This window comes from Nicrophorus vespilloides, unplaced genomic scaffold (assembly GCF_001412225.1).
Source record: "Nicrophorus vespilloides isolate i.1.1-1 unplaced genomic scaffold, Nicve_v1.0, whole genome shotgun sequence".
NCBI lineage: Eukaryota > Metazoa > Arthropoda > Insecta > Coleoptera > Silphidae > Nicrophorus > Nicrophorus vespilloides.
In genome coordinates this window covers 459,837-477,609 of record NW_017095778.1, presented here as the reverse complement: position 1 = coordinate 477,609, position 17,773 = coordinate 459,837, and the positions used below count along the sequence as shown (strand labels likewise).

Below are 17,773 nucleotides of genomic sequence, written 5' to 3'. Positions count from 1 at the left end.
TGCTTTAAGCAAGAGATTGGATTATGTAAAAATTTATTACATTTCTTAATCAATTTGTATAAGATATTTTTGATCTCTTACTATGTAGTTAAGCAACGTATGATGGATGGACGTTTTCATTCTTGAAGTATTAATTAATTTTCACAATCTATACTATTTGTGGTTGATTTATTGAAAGGAATCAATGAAACACATAAATTTATTCCTTTTTATAATTGTTTAGAGCTTATTGGAAACGATTATTGTGTTTTTTGTTTGTTTGTTTGTGTTTTAATTCCTTAATGGAAATTCATCATTTAATGTATTTCAGTTGCATTCAGTTTGTGCAATTGCGGATTTTATCATTAACAAGTAATTTAATTGCTTGAAAACGATTGTTAACAAATGAATTAATCCTTTGTATTTAGTAATTTCAATTATAAATTAAACGTATAATCGAATACATAGGATTAAATCCTTTCCTATAAATAAAACAATGGATTATTGTTGTTATTTTTATATTTATTTACAAATTTGTATTAGACCTAATTTGGGTCATATTTTTGTATTCTGTAATTTTGATCTTTGGTTGAATGAGAATTCATAATTTAGTTGACATAATTCTTTATTTTATTATTTACAACAAGCAATCAACTACTATAATAAGCTTTAATTCTGGCTAAATATAAATGAAATAAATAATATTGCAGATTGATCCAATGACCAAACTACACTGATAAAATATAAACAAGTAAAAGACAAAGTACATCACATTACATCAGAAACGAGTAGGGAAATCTTGCGGTTGAAATGGTTTCAGTCTACGTAGATTGCCATGTTGCTCAGCTCTACAGTAAGTTGATTCGGATGATCCTCCAGCTGAAGACGATATCTGGTGCTGGCTTTTGAAATCTCTTCTTTAACGTAGGTGATACCAGTGGACTGATGGATAGAGTTATTGGTTGTGAACCAGGTCAATTGCCTCAACGTTTTTGACTGAAATCTCTGGATGATGTCTATGCTAGAGTTCCACGCAGTGAAGATCTCCAAAATCGGTTTTATGACTGCCTTGTAGACGGAGAGTTTGTTTTCAGTTGAGACGCCCGACATAGTTTAAATATCTTTTATTCTTGTCAATTAAAATTTATAATTTTTTAATGATGATTTGTTGCGAGTTTCAACAAGGATTTAAGGACTTTATCATTTGCAATGCGAGTTATTTATAAATGTACTAAACACATCTTTCAAAACGAATCAATAAAAACACTGCATATTGATTTGAATAACGGTACAAAATCTCCTTGATGACAAAGGTGTGCTGTATGAGTTATTCTCGTCGATTGTCTTTGCCGGTAAAAATGCAGTATTTTTTTATAAAACAACATAAAATTTACTTTAAAACAAAATACAATATTTTAGTAAAATTTAGTTATTGTAATTAATTTTCAAAGGTGATTTTGATGAACTTAAAAAATTTTAAGTTTTTTTTCTTCCTCTTTATTTTCTTATTCATTTAATTTATGGAAGATCATGTTGTGAATGAAAAAACCCTCGAATTTTGAGTACAACATAAAAAAGTACACCAAAAAATCAACTAAATTATGAATTCTCAATCAACCGAAGATCAAAATTACTTCATAATTCAGTGAATAGTATGAAAAAAATGCCCAAATTAGGTCTAATACAAATTTGTAAATAAATAAAAATGACAAGAAGAATCTCTTATTCATTTAATTTATGGAAGATCATGTTGTGAATGAAAAAACCCTCGAATTTTGAGTACAACATAAAAAAGTACACCAAAAAATCAACTAAATTATGAATTCTCAATCAACCGAAGATCAAAATTACTTCATAATTCAGTGAATAGTCTGAAAAAAATGCCCAAATTAGGTCTAATACAAATTTGTAAATAAATAAAAATGACAAGAAGAATCCATAATTTAAACAAAAATCTAAATTCTGTACATTAACAAAAAAATGTTTTAGTTATAGGTAAGGCACAAACTAAATGCAACTGAAATACATTAAATAATTAATTTCCATTGAGGAATTAAAACACAAATGAAAAAAACACAATAAGTCAAACACAAATGTTCTATAAATTGTGAAAATTAATTAATCAAGAATGAAGATGTCCATCGATCAACTATACTGCTTAACTATATAGTAAGATGTCAAAAATATCTTATACAAATAGTTTAAGAAATCTAATATACATTCAATTTCACTTGAAATTAGTCCATTAACACTAGTGAAAGACATTTCATTTAATTGTCCCAGAAGTATTTCATTCATTATTTTCGTTGATTGTCTTTACAAGTAAAAATGCAGTAATTTTTTATAAAACAACATGAAATGTACTTTTTCCAAAATATTTATTAACAAAAAAAACAAAATTTTAGTGAAATTTAGTACACAAATAAAACATGAAATTGAGCACAGATTTTATTTATATTTAAACACATTTATTGGTTACATTTGGGCAATAAAGGTTAAAAGTTTTAATATTATTTATGAAATTCCATTCTAAAGAATTTGTCTAATTTATATTTAATACTAATTATTTACTAATTTATAGGTGATTTAGATGAATTTAATAATTTCAAAGTTTTTCTCTTTCCTTTCTTATTAATTTCATTTATGGGAGATTTTATTGTGAATAAAAAACCTTGAGTTTTGAGTACAACATGAAAAAGTACACCGAAAAGTGAAAATAATTGCGTTGACCTTTGATTTAATGTCGTGACGAGGATTTCCAATTAAAAATCGCATAATAAATATCAATATATATATAATTAATTGAAAGTTGAAATAAGTTTATTTGTTCTACTGCAATAGTTTCAATTTGTGTAAATATATTTTACTTTTTTATAAATGTTATTTTTGGATGAAATCATAACAGTTTTAATCTAGTTCTTCAAAGGATGATCGAGCTGCGAAAATAAACCGAAATAGTATGTTAGTAGGTTTCGGTATTGCTTCTAATCGAGTCAGTTGTACCGTATCCTGGATCGGATCTCGATTAGCACGATACATCCAACATTTAATGGTGTTTTACCTACATGCATTTATTTCGTGTACGGTAAACGCTCTGCAAATCTACGTCTTTCTAAACCTTTCTAATCTACCACGCATCTGATGATTGGTATGTAACGTTTTCCATTGTTGCAGCGGATGGTTTCAATTCGAAAATAATGACATTTATCGTAGAATAACAATAATAATCATATAAAACGATCGCATTCACATCGATCGTTAATGCAAATACATTAATAAATAATGGATTATAATCAAACAATTATTTACACAAAAGAATAGAATAATTATTATTATAGTTCTAGTTTTTTTTTTTAAATAATAAAAGAAATCATGAAGAACTACTTCATAAAAATAAAGAGCACAAACTGACGGCAGCATATAAGAAAATATATTTTATTTAATTTATTACTATATAGCAGCACTGTATAGGTTGGTGTATTTCAATTTTTATACTCTCTTCACAATTCATAATTTTCCATTTATTTGCTTATTTTGATTCTTTTGAAATTATTGATTTCTTTAAATTATTTATCAAGATCTCAAATAATGGGTATAAACGGTTAGAATATTCCGCTCTGTTTGAAACCGGACTAATCGAGGACTTTTAAACAACACAATTTGTCAGCATAAAAGAAACAAATCGATCATTTATGTATTTTTTTTTTAATTTATTATTATTTTGTTCATTAAAACATTTTAAAATTGTCAAACCGTACTGTAGTGAATCCGTACTGTGTTAGGTTTTAGGTTTCAATTTTTATACTTTCTTCACAATTCATAATGTTCCAGTTATTTACTTATTTTGATTCTTTTGAAATTATTATTTTCTTTAAATTATTTATAATTGTACAATAACCATGTTGAAATGATTACATTACAAAAACAGCAATATACCAAATAATGTGTATAAACGATTAGAATATTCCGCACTATTTTAAACCGGACTAATCGAAGACTTTCAAACAGTATTTTTTAAAAATTTCTTTTTGTTTTATTTAATTGAAATGAATTCACACTGATTGAAAGAAGATTGAAGATTTTTTTGAAATTATTGGTTTCTTCCAATTATTTATAATTGTAGAAAAATCATGATAGAATGATACATTACGATTATAGCAATACCTCGAACAGTGTGTGGTAACGGTTAGAATATTCCGCACTGTTTGAAACAGGACTAATTGAGGACTTTAAAACCGCATGAAAATAAACAGCACAAACTGGCGTCATAGAAGAGCCAAATCTATCTTTTATGTATTTATTCTTTTTTAAATTATTATTTTGTTCAATTAAAATGTTTTTGGTTTTGAAATTACTAAACCGTAGTATAGTTAATCCGCACTGATTGAAGCAGCACTGTTCGACGTTTTATTGTATTTCAATTTTTATACTCTCTTCACAATTCATAATTTTCTATTTATTATTGATTTCTTTAAATAATTTATAAATGTACAAAAATCATGAAGAAAGGTTACATTATAAATAAAGCAATAGTGTATTAACGGTTAGAATATTCCGCACTGTTTAAAACCGTACTAATCGAGGACTTTTAATCTGCATACAAATAAAAAGCACAATATAAGAGAAACAAATCAATTATTTATTTATATTTTTTTAAATTTATTATTATTTTGTTCAATTAATATTTAGTTTGTTTTGAAATTTTTAAACCGTACTATAGTGAATACGTACTAATTGAAGCAGCATCTATGCGAAGTTTCAATGTATCCACTTTAAAAATATTTTTGATTACTTAACATTATTTTTTCTATCGGTTTTTGTGATAATTTTGTTTTAAATTCAATTGAAAATTATAAAATAATGTTGCAATAAATTTCTTAAAAAAAACAACACATGTACATTTCAACTTATTTTCAAGAAAAAGTAACCTTTTGCATGAAAAAACAAGAAACCCAATAAACTTAAATCCCCGGTACGAAATGCTGAACCTAAAATATTTTTCATGGGACTCAAGGCTCTAGTGTAGTATACATTTTACAATCCCTAACCGAATCCCATCCCCCATTCTTTCCCTTTACCTTTCCCCTATTTTACCGCTCTCAATATACAGTTCCATGGCCAACATGAATGACTCATTCGTATCCTCTGCACATTTGCCTCCTTTGCAACATTTGTTCAGTATTATTACCTTTGGGTTATACCTATTTTATAGGAATTTAATTTAAACGCTGTTAATTTCATCGGTTTATTTGAAGAAATAACGAATAATATTTTGTAAATTTTACTTTTTTCAACATTATTTTTAAGCTTGTATTAAAAAACATAGATTCATGCATAATAATTGCCAATTACTGTATTTTCGTAAACGATTTTTATGCAAAACAAATAATTACTTTTCATGAAAAAAAGATAGCTTATTTTTAACTGATAACAATTGCTATTTTTATAAAATATTTTTTATTGTAAATTTCCGTAAGAATTATAGGAATTTTGTTGTTGTATGTAACTAAAACTTTATGAAATTTTCAATGCTATTTTTTTGTTGTAAATTCCCGTAACAATATTTGGAATTTTGTTGTTTTATGGACTAAAAATACCTTTTTATAAAAAAAAATGTATCATTTCTCTAGAAATTATTGTTTCCCTCAAATTATTAGTTTTATACATTAATTTATTTCAATGCTATTTTTTACATAATTTGCTAAATTTTACTTAAAATGTTATATGAATTTGTATATGTTACTAAGAAAAGTTTGATTGATTTAAACAATATGTTAAAAGATAATTAAACAGTAAAAGTGTTGTCAAATTTGAAATGTCACAAGCAGAAGTCTTGTAAATAGTTTGCTAAATTGTCTGCTAATGGCATAATTTAAAAAAAAAAAATGTTTGCATTATAATTGCCAATTGTTAAGCTATTTTCACAAAATTATCGTTTCTGTAACGAATATTTTGCTTTATAAACAAATAATTACTTTTTAGAAAAAAAATTAACGACTTTGAAACTACAAAAATACTCTCATTATAAATAACAATAATCGTTTTCAATGTTATTGTTTCATAATTTACCAAATGTTTACTTAAGAAAATCTTCTACGAATGTTACTGACAATTTGTTTAATTCATAAAAAAATCCAATACAATTGAAAAGTTTTAGTAGAAGTGTTGACAAATTTGAAATGTCACAAGGAATACAAATTATTCATTTATTTTTCACATAAATTTGTAGTAAAAGTAGTCACAAAATTATTAAATTATTTTAATGCTATTTTTTATCTAATTTAAAAAAAAATAAAATTTTATTGATTTAAACATTTTTTCACAAAAATTATTTTTTTTTTAAATTAATAAATATAAATTTAATTTTACGAATTTAGATATGCATATTAAATTTTTTGCTAAGAGTGTCATGAAAATGGAAGTGTCGCAAAAACAAACTTGGATAAGCAATATCCATGACAACCGTTGACAAGTCATTTTGTTGTAATTAATTTGCAATTAAAAGATTCGATAAAAGCGTTGTGAGTGATTGCGTAAATCACAAAAATTGTTTAATAAAAGTTGATTCATTTTCTGTGATTTTGAAGGTTTTTTGGTCGAACGGTAGTTATGATTATGAATGAAACGCGGCGAATTTGTGAATTGTCGCCGCGCGCGTGTTTCGCGTTTGTTTTAATTAATCGTCTATTTGGTCGGTGTTAAATTGAACTATAAATTAATGTTTTGTTCGGGCGACATCAAGTATTCAAAGCTGTTCTTCTGAACACCCCGGGCCGAAGTTTCGCGAGGCGCACGGAAAAGTTGCGCCCTTTATTAGCGAACTTTCAATGGGAAAAAAGGCCTCTTTTGTGCGCGAAAGCTGTACCTTCGGGCGAGTGTTTTGATTTAATTAAAAAAAAATAATAAAATGAAGCAAAAAAAAAGTGTATATATATGGATCGGATGTTGATTTAAATCGAAGGGAATTATGTCGAGGCGAGGTGAGTTTCGGATAGGTGAAAAAAAAAACAGGGATTTATAAATCATTCCCAGGTTTTTGTTTAATTCCGTCAAGGGCCAGAGGATAAATAATGGCTTCTCAATATAAAACGGAAGCGCGGATTAAGCCCAGGAGAAGTTTATGATCGGGGGACGAGTTATGGGCTTTCCGTTCGCAGATCCAGCAGGGACAACACTTGTACTCGCGTCTCCTGTCTTCTTCATCCAAAGCCACCTACCTACATCTCTCTGTGTGTGTCCAGGATTGGAAAACAATGTGCATCGAGGACGGCCCTGTCTATTAATACCCTTTAGGTATGTGAGTATTGTACCTGGCTGCATAAATTTACCTATAAATGATAAAAATCCATATTTAGTGGAGACGAAGGGCGCGTGCGTGCTCTTACCCGACTGCCGCTCACCAGCACCACGATCCATGCGTTTCCTCAGTTCAGTCCTGTAGCTTAGGTCGCAAGCTTCGAGCAACTCCAGTGCTTCAAACGCGCCGCCGGTACTCGTACTTACACCCTTCAGTAGTACTCAACAAAAAGTTTAAGTGACATCAAACAAACGCACGTAAATTTAATAAAAAAAAAAAATAAACGCTTCGACCATCATCAAATATATGCAAAACCGGACAAGGTAAAAAATCGCCGTTACAAATTCCGCCTACCACCCCCATTAAAATCGCACGTTTTTTGGCGCCAAACTGACGTTGCCTAGGAAACGCGCGCGTCCCTAAACAACTAGTGCCAAATAACAAACTTAACAACCTTTCAATCCCTCAAGTCGCTGTCCTCTCGGCACGATAATAACATTGTAATTACATAATTGCCGCAATTAAGGACCCAGACACGCACCGTGAGTAGCGGAGTTAATTTTTTTTTCTCTCTCTAAAAGTAAGCCACTTTCAACAACTTTTTCTTAATTCATTTACTTTGCACCTCTTTATTGTGTTAATTGGATGACAGATTTAAAAATTTACGCGCGCCGAGAGGAGCGCACTTGAAAATTCACGTATTCTATAGTTTGATTTTGATTCAATCGTTTTCGCTTTCGTTTCTCTTTTTCGAATCCGATTGAATCATTTTCGCTTTTATTAACTCAATGACAAACATTTCACTTGCATTGCATTTACAGCCGATTGAATTCATTAATGCCCATTGGAATTCGCCGGGATTAGCATAGTTCATAAATTAAACATTTAAGTTAAGATATAATTTATACTATAGTTGTAACTAATAATCCACTAATAATTGTAATAACTACGAGTGTTTTGATTTGTAATCCTGTGTATGTGAGTAGTGTAACAATTTTTTTTTTGTTTCAACTTTCAATCAAATAACTTTGTTTAAATTTTTTTCCCTACATTTGTCCACTTGCGACGCATTATGTATTTTTTCTTGAAATACAACTCGTTGATAATGATTGGAATCTCAACCGCACTTTATTTACATACGAATTGGATAATTTTATATTATTGGCCGAAAATTCTCGACGCCATTCTATTACGCGAGGAGCAATAGATGTATGTTTTACTATCTGAATAAAGGTCTCAACTTGTGGATTGAGTAACCATGAATAAACGTTTATTTTATTTCTTATCATAAACACATACCCAAGATCATACCTAAAAAAAGTTCAATCTTGTTCAAATTATGAATTTGATTTTAATCCTAAATTCCAATTAACTTCATTTTCCTATCCCAATGTAAATATTATAAAACTATCAATATAATAATAATAATTGTTTATTACTTGTTTACATATAAACATAACTAGTTAAAATAAAATGTATTATTTATGTTTGATTGTAACAAAAATGCATTAAAGGTCATTTGAATATTGCGACGTTTTTTTTTGCATGCAAAGCCGCAGTTTTACATCGACATTTGAATTGAAATGGAACTGTTTTCATATAATTCACGATTGGATTGGATCGAAAATCCCATATTCCTCAGCAGCAGAAATAAATAGGTCATCGATATATAAATGCTACAATGTTACACTATGATTCATTGCAATATACGAAGTTTATTTTATTATAAGTATAAAAAAAGTATTATTTATTACAATCAAAAAATAACATTGGGATATTAGAAATTTCTGTTTAATCGTACAGTAAAACCTCGTTTAGCGAAACAACGTTAAACAAAGTCATATTGACATATGTAATGTTGAAACGTTTTTAGATATTGAGTGGACAATGTTATATCGAATAAGCGCTAAACGAGGTCTACCTGTATAAAATCAAGTATACTTTTATAATAAATGGAACCTTAACAATAGAATTCATTTGTTTACGGGATGTTTTGATTAATTGTTGTATAATAATTGAATAATTAATAATGAAAATTTTTCATATTTTTTTCTATTCCGGAATTGAATGCTTTAGTAAATGAGTTGGAGTAATGTCCAGGGGATTTTGGTGTGCCGACCTTTTTAACGCTTACCTGAGGATCCCTAAAGGGACCAGGGATTACATTGTATTCGAACAAAGCAGGAATGTTTAATTAAGAGGTCCTTCCGCAATTATTTTTTTTGCTTGCATTTGCTTATGGTTTTTCTATTAAGAGTTTTTTGGTGGTTGATTTTAGCTTAATTATATTCCATAAATTTTTATATTTATTAGATATCAAATAATAAATAAATTATAATAGTTTTATTTACTAAATGAGACAATATAAAAATATTTTATAGACTTTATTCACTCAACAATTGACTTTAATAATTGTCTTATTCTACTTTTCTTCAAGTTTGATAATAGAAAATTGTTAATTTTTTTTAGGCAAAAAATACAATTTTCGACTTTTCTGATTCTGTACTATCGTTATAGGACAAAACTGTTATTGCAAGAAATAAAACTTTATTAGGCTGTAATTTCTGGAAGTTATGTAGTAAAAATAATACAAAATGTAAATCCTCAACCCGTCGCAGACAAACATCAAATTAGATCCAATTTAAGTATACTTAAATCAGATAAACTTTTTCGCGCCGTATTCGGTCCACGGGAAGAGGCGGCATTCCGAATTTCAATGTGCCTCATTAGTCGTACACTTCTATGCAGAAGAGAGCGAAATGAATTACGCCCCTGCAAACTACCCTTACCTAGTCGAAACACGCGAGTGCCCTTTGTGCTGTGACGCATTTGAAATGGAGAGGGATGAATATACAAAAAAAGAACAAACAAACATGTATATGTATAAATATATAAATATATTCACCCTGGTAAAGCATAAAATAAGATTAAGCCGAAGAAATGTGAGAGTAAATTGCATACCTGTATTTCGTTCCTTGAAATTCGAATAACATCATCCGCATTCAAGTTGAATTACATCAAAATGTTACGTATTATGTCTTTTGCTTTAATGGCAATGATTTCGGTAAATTTAGATCGCCGAGATGCGATTCAACGGGACGACGGTGTTTTGTAATCTCTTGGCCAAAATCCAAAGTGTTTATTTACCATTTTCCGCAGATCTTCCTTTAAAATCGTACATTTTAATTTAGAAATTTTCGACGGATTTATTTGATCTTTTTTTTTATAAAGTATATGGATTTACGTCAACCACATTTTATTACTTTATCAAATATAAAATACTCTCTTCTTTCCAAAATAAGTGTTCAATTTCAGCGGTTTTATAACGTGTATTTTCAGACTGAACTATAATATAAAATGGAAAACACTTATGAGTAACTTTTAACAAATTAGTAATTATAAACGGTGAAGTTGCTGATGTGCTAACAATGTTAACTGCAATCAAAAACTAAAATTGGACATTTATTATGGAACGTAGGGAGTAAAATTTTTCAACCCTCAAAATTTAAATAATTCTGTTTTAATGTTATTGATATAATATGGTTAAAATGGGATATATGATAGAAAATTTAAAATAATTAGAAGGGTTTATGCAATTATTTGTATGTAAAAGTACGTGAAATTGTAGTAAAACGTTAACGTTTTAATATAGTTGATTGATGATTAATTAATTAAGAGAGGACAGAAAGTGCATACATAAATTGTATGTTATGTATTTCTCGTTTTATTTTTTTATTTTTTCCTTTGCATAATCAAGATTAGGTAACTTATGCATACAAAAATTATAAGTAATACTTATCGTTGCTGTTAAATATCAGTAATTCAGCACGCGCTACTGAGTAATGCGTGGTCTGGGTAACGTTTATTGAGTAATACCTGAAAGTAATATCACGTTTCAAGCTTTAACCTATTGCACGTGATTTATTCAATATCATTGCGGTTAATATAGTTTGTTATCAAATTGTAAATACATTTTCACTACATTTTTTTAAATGTTATTTAACAATTTTTAGGACTGTTATTTTAAACTAATAATGCATATTTAGATGTAATTATTTGAAATATTATTAATTTTTAATATATTATTAATATTAATTACTTTGGAATATTTAAAATTTAATTGATTTGTTAATAAATTTCATATTTCAAAAGACAATGAAAAAGTTTTGTTTAGATATAAAATTACATTTTTTCTTCAATTTTCACAATATTTTTTTTTATTAGTTTTTAAATTTCAGTATTTTATTCTTCACATATCACAAAATTAATAAAAATGTAATTATTTTCAAATATTTTGCAATATTTCAAAAAACCGTAATGTTTTGTTATTAAATTCCTTTTATTTTCTTCAATTTTCACCATATTTTTTTATTAGTATTTAAATTTCAATATATCATTGTTCACATATCATAAAATTAATAAATAAGTAAATATTTTCAAATAGTTTTAATTACTTTGCAATATTTCAAAAATTCATTACAATCGTAATGATTGTTATTAAATTACATTTTTTTCTTCAATTTTCATAAATTTTTTTTTATTAGTTTTTAAATTTCAATATTTTATTCTTCATATATGACAAAATTAATAAAAATGTAATTATTTTCAAATAGTTTTAATTATTTTGCAATATTTCAAAAAGCATGAAAATCGTACTGTTTTGTTATTAAATTACATTTTCTTATTATTTTTTTTTAGCAAATTTTACAGATTTTTGTAATTTTCAAATTTCGTTACATTTAACAAAATTATATTTCAAAGTTATTAATAAATTGCAATAAATTTTCATTATTTTTGTCAATAACACAACAGTTTTTAACACTGAGATTTTTTTAAATGATTCAAATCATTATAATATTATGTTTTCCATATATTTTGTATTTTTAATCTTGCTTACATCAGAGTTCCAAAGTTTCGTCTCTTAAAATAAATGTATAAAACATATAAATTAAATAAAAAAGAATTGAAATTGACGAGAAATTACGTAAACACAAGTTGAGAATTATAAATATAATATTAATTTTATCATAACAGTTTGTAAAAAGAAAATATTAAAAAAAAAAATATATCAATCAAATTAGTACCTAATTTGTGTGAACTTGGATGTGTAAATTTATTTTATTTTTTTTTTAGGTATTTTTGTGTTTACATATATTATGAATATTGAAATAATATTGTACTATTAATTGAACTCAAATTAATTAATTAATTTTAGACAATTCAATAAGCAAATGTAATTTTATATTGAATATTTCGGACGAGCAAATCAGCGAATCATAGCTTTGAATTGTATATTAATCTGTTATAATTAAGGCCCAAAGGGAGATCACGTTAGTTCGTACGAGAATAGTTTCAGCACAAAGAGCAACATCGAATTGTGTGCAGTTTGCAGCAAATGTCCTTAAATTGCATTAAGGATTTGGATATATAATTAACTCCTAAGGGCTATTACTAACATCATACACACAATAATCTATATCAGTGATTCTCAAACTTTTTGGTCTGCGGTAAAGGACCCCTCGTAGGGGGTTTTTCTACATATACCCATTATGCAGAAAAACGTATAGAAAAACATACCGACCTCCCCAAGTATTTTTCGCGACCCACACTTTGAGAATCACTGGTCTATATTATTAATTTTAGTTTATTGAACATATCAGTATGTTATAATAAAATGTTGGAATACAGTGGAACCTCGCTTAACGAGCACCTTGGATAACGAGAATATCACTTAACGAGCAAATGTAGGAAAAATGACTCGCTTAACGAGCGACGTTTCGCATAGCGAGTGACGATGAGAAGAGAAATGCCTGATTGCGCACCTGCTACAACATTTTTAAAGCTTGTGTACATATATTATGTGTATTTTTGAATATATTTCACAATACGAGTAAAAATCCAGAAATTTTTGAACGGATAAACTTAACGAGTTTATTAAGCGAGGTTTTAATAAGTAAAAGTCTGAGTTAACATATTTCAATTAAATTATTAATTGTATAATTAAAGAATTAATCTATTCTATAGAAAAATTGATACTTACAAAAAAATATTTTCTATACAACCCATTTATGCGGATTTTTGTAGAGAAACTTTTTTTTTTGTTAAAGTCAATGGAATTTTATTGATGATTTCGATCATAAATTTATTACTACATAAATAATGATGGTATTGCGGAATTAACCTTTCTTTTCATTTATAGAAATTTATAAAAGTTTTCTATAAAAACAGATTTATTAACAGACTAAATTCAATGAAATGAATCATTTATGATGGAAAAGTATGAATTTTATTTTACAATTCAAGAATTATGATTTGTTGAAATTATTAATTATTTCCTTTCAACATTAATACTTTGAGTTTATAATTAGTATACTTAATTAAGTTAATTGGGATCTAGAATTTGTAATTGTTGTGAGAAAACTAGAAAATTGTAATTTGTTGTCATGAAATGAGAAAATTTGTAATGTATGAAAAGATTGAATATTACAAGAAACATCAAGGATTATATAAGAAGATTGACTTTTGCGATGTAAAATGTTGAATTTTTTTTTAACTCAAACATGTTTCGAGTGCAATGAATATAACGATGACAGTTGCATACATCTAATAAGAGATTTAGTCGGATGCACGAGGAGAGGCAGTAAAATGTGAAATACGGTTTTGGAGAAAATCCAGAAACACGGAAGGTTGTTATCATCATTGAAGCACATGTTCGGTGCTGTTATTTATACACACAGTTGAAGAAGAGAGAGAGAGAGAATTGTAGGAAATTTATTAATTTCCTCGGCGTTTTCATTATTCGGCGCCAAAGAAGGGTTTTTAATTGCGAAAAACAGGAATTTTCGAGCAGATCGCGTGGAAAGTAATTGCAATAAATCCCGCCGCGCAGGACTTAGGACTCAGAAATTCCGACAATTTAGACTAATTAATATTTAGTTCTGTTGCGGATCGCGGCGGTGGGATCCACTCGATTTCCCATTGGGCTTCAATTGTCCGAGATAATCACTGTTTATCTTTAATGGGCCACTCCAAATGGCAGGCAGGCTACGCTTAATGACGAGAATCGAATTCCCGATTCGCCGCAAGGTAATTCGATACTTTATATTTATTTGCATGGATTTAAGCTTAAGTTATATTTTGTGTGCATCTGTTTGTATTTGATGTTGTCCTGTTAAAGTAGTAATTTCTATAATTGGAAGTTTAAATGTGAACTAGTAATTGTTAAAATCAACTTATAAGAATATCTAATTATTATTTAGAAAGTACACATATCCGCCGATGTACATGGTAGACAAGTTCGTAAGAAAGCGTGTAAACCGATTTTTTAACTTTTTAATGCATATTTTAAAGACTTTTTTTATTTACTCTTTAAACCGTGCAAAAGCAACAGGAAGAGTTGTATCAATATTTTTTGTTGTAATGATAACATTCAATAAATTATAGAATATAATCTTCAAGTAATAGGAATTTATGTTATAATATTTTCTTTCCTTTATCTTTAATATTCACGAGAACTTATGATCCAAGTACTTGAGTTTATTTACAAATCTGTAAATGTTCTAACTATGATTTGAACATGTTAAGTTGCCTGGAAATAGCTAAAAGTAGTTAAGAATTTCAATTTTTTTGTGGTATTTACTAGTAGATTTGTAGCTTCCTCTTCTATTTCCGTTTGGAGGCCTTTATCAATGGTTTTCTTTGTAAGTATCATAGATTAGTAATGATCCAGGTAGATTTTTTGAAGGTTTAAGATATTTAGGCATGCTTTTAATGGTATTTAAATCTAATTAACTGTATATTATTGTGATAGTTTACTCTAATAAATTATTATTAATTTATACTTGTTGCATTCCATAATTATCTTCTATAATAACTTTAATTCATGACAAATCTTAAACTAAACTTTAGAATTAATTTTTTTTAAAAATTAATATTATTTTCAAAGTGATTTACAAATATTTGAATTTATTATAATTATTATTCAACTAAAATTATTAAATTCAATACGTGAAATCCTTACTTTATTATCAAAATTATCAAATATATGAAAATTGTAAAAAAATAGATATCTTAATGTAATGTAAGCTTATTTGTTTCTTAACTTGTATTCGGTTTTATCTATGTATGTTATTTTATTTATGTTTTATTACTCAATAAATTAATAAAATAAATCCAAGTACGTCTCAATTGTATAGAGTAAATGAGGCATATCGAGTTGGAATAAATGACTAGCGCTGCGCAAGGAAAATTATATAGGTGTAGGTAGTAATATTTTGGAGTCGCATTTAAAGTAAGCAGAAAAACTTCAATAACAAGTCTAACCGCATAAAATAAAAGCAAAAAGAAAAGAAAACGAGCTTAAAAGAAGTGAACCGAGCGAGTTCGTCCTTCTAATAAATATATACGTCTAAATTACTAAGTTGTCCATTGATTGAAATCCTTTCCCAGAACGCTACACCACTATCTTCTTCGAAAACTAATTTCAAACATTACTTTACACGAAAGCAATATGCTTCCTCTTCTATTATAAACTTATTTATGGAAAAGTTATATTTATATATACAAAATACAAAATTCAAACGTATTTTTATTAACTGTAACAAAAGCTTATAGGCCATAGGTTTTTTTGACCCAACATAGTTTTAGTAATACAAATTTGTTAATCAATCAATGATATAAGTTCTCTATTGATTGAAGACAATATAAGACAATTTAATCATCTTATTAAAAAAAACTAATTTTAATATACAAAAGTATTTATAAAAATGATAAATCAACTCAACTTTTTTCAATGTTAATTTAAATTTATTTTATGTATATTTATGTATTAGAGCAGCGTTTTTCAACCTTTCAACATATTGATTTGTAATTATACTGCGACTCTATTGCTATGAGTTCGCTTTGTACAAGGTGACAACTTTCATTTGACAATCCAATTGCTAAGAGTATTTCACCAATTTCTCGATTTGACATAAGGTGACTGATGTCATTTCGCGATCCAATTGATAGTATTTCAACAGTTCCACGGTTACATTTAGTTCTTACTGAGAAAGGTGGTCAAAGGAAGAAGAAGAATAGTTCCACGCTTTGACTCAAGGTGACAGCTGTTATTTCGCTCATCTACTTGCTAAGATTATTTTACCAGTTTCTATATTTTGACACAAGCTGATAGCTATCATTTCGCAATCCAAATACTAAGAATATTTCATCCGTATCTCTATCCAATTGCTAAGAGTATTGCCAGTATTTCAACAGTTCCATGCTTTGAAACAAGGTTACAGCTGTCATTTTGCAATCCAATTGCTAAGAGTACTTCACCAGTTTCTTTCTTTTACACAAGGTGACAGATGTCATTTCACGATCTAATTGCTAATATTATTTCACCAGTTTCTCATTTTGACACAAGTTGACAGCTACAATTTCGCAATCCAAATACTAAGAATATTTCACCAGTATCTGGATCCAATTGCTAATAGTATTGCCAGTATTTCAACAGTTCCATGCTTTGACACAAGGTTACAGCTGTCATTTGGCAATCCAATTGCTAAGAGTACCAATTTATTTCTTTTATACAAGGTGATAGATGTCATTTCGCGATCTAATTGCTAAGATTATTTCACCAGTTTCTAGTTTTGACACAAGCTGACAGCTATCATTTTACAATCCAAATACTAAGAATATTTCACCAGTTTCTAGTTTTGACACAAGATGACAGCTGTCATTTCGCGATCCAATTGCTAAGAGTGTTTCACCAGTTCTTCGTTTTGACACAATGTGACAGCTGTCATTTCGTAACCCAATCCTGCAACCCATAGGTTGAGAAACGCTGTATTAGAGTATGTATTGTACTTTAAAAAATTACAAGCAATTGTAATGCTCAATCGTTATTTTTTAATTCTGTAAACTGTAGAGGTGAAGATGGACACAAATTGCGATGTGCAAACTGCAATATGTACGTAAAGGATGAGTTGAGTAAGATCGTAGAGTCGTGAAACAAGAAATTGAATTACAAGCTGCTCATTTGCTAACAAACTTCCTAAAGTACCAATTAACTTTGCTCTGAGACGAAATAACTGGCGAGATATACACAATGGAGATATGAGCGTAGAAGCAAGCAATCTCCTGTCGGAGTTATGAAAATTAAGTTCCGAAGACGTTCGATTAATGCGACAGCGTTTAAACTATGCCTGCAAACTTCCGGTTAATATTTACTCTTTTTTTATTACTTAAATTAAAGGACCGGTTTATAATTAGGAGATTCATCCTTTAATCCGAACGGCTTTGCCAAAGTTCCATCTATTATCCTGGGCTTAATTTAAGCAATTGCAACGGAACGGATATATCCTATATATATAGGTATATGTATGTGTGTGTTATATATATATATATACATATATATTTTAAATATAATTCTAAAGAGGAACTGAAAATGTATATAGATATATGCTGTACCTGGAATCCGGAGGCCCCTAGTGTATTTTATTATATCCCATCCCC

At 28.2% G+C, this 17,773-nt stretch overlaps 1 protein-coding gene across 5 annotated transcripts in view; it reads left to right on the top strand.

Annotated features, from left to right (window-relative positions):
* The first annotated feature begins 7,120 nt into the window (after positions 1 to 7,120).
* Positions 7,121 to 17,773, top strand: part of LOC108563598 (putative polypeptide N-acetylgalactosaminyltransferase 9) — a 189,873-nt gene continuing 179,220 nt past the window's right edge. For 3 of the 5 annotated variants that reach the window (XM_017922342.1, XM_017922327.1, XM_017922350.1), the window contains exons 1-2: positions 7,124 to 7,272; positions 7,335 to 7,599. The gene's annotated coding sequence lies outside the window, so the exon portion shown is untranslated. Of the gene's footprint in view, positions 7,277 to 7,334; positions 7,600 to 17,773 lie in introns of all 5 variants that reach the window. The other 2 variants (XM_017922368.1, XM_017922336.1) reach the window with 2 other exon arrangements.